This window comes from Nanorana parkeri, unplaced genomic scaffold (assembly GCF_000935625.1).
Source record: "Nanorana parkeri isolate BGI_ZX_2015 unplaced genomic scaffold, ASM93562v1 scaffold224, whole genome shotgun sequence".
Lineage (NCBI taxonomy): Eukaryota > Metazoa > Chordata > Amphibia > Anura > Dicroglossidae > Nanorana > Nanorana parkeri.
The window spans coordinates 135,759-136,053 of NW_017306492.1; the positions used below are offsets into that span (position 1 = coordinate 135,759).

The following is a 295-nucleotide window of genomic DNA, read 5'->3' on the forward strand; positions in this document are numbered from 1 at the left end:
TTTAGCCAGTCCAGCGATGTTTCAGCAGCTTCCTCTAGCGGTGGGGGAACAGGCATTCTAACAGCACTGAATGGTGCTTATATAATGACATGCGAGCCCAGCCTGAGTGATGAGGCATCCACTAGGGGGCATGTAAATGACAGGCTGGGCTCACAGGAAATGGGCAGAATGGCAAGAGTATAATTCTGCTTGAAGTGGACCACTCATGCTGGTTTGAGCAAGAAGTCAGCGACAGGGCTGGAGCGCAGAGAGGGTAAGTAGAGATCTGCAGCACACTGTATATTTTTTGTTTTAT

General features: G+C 49.2%; 1 protein-coding gene across 1 annotated transcript in view; it reads right to left on the minus strand.

The window, feature by feature from the left end:
• The window catches only part of ARNTL2 (aryl hydrocarbon receptor nuclear translocator like 2), a 53,019-nt gene that overhangs the window by 6,662 nt on the left and 46,062 nt on the right, over window positions 1-295 (minus strand). The window lies entirely within an intron of this gene.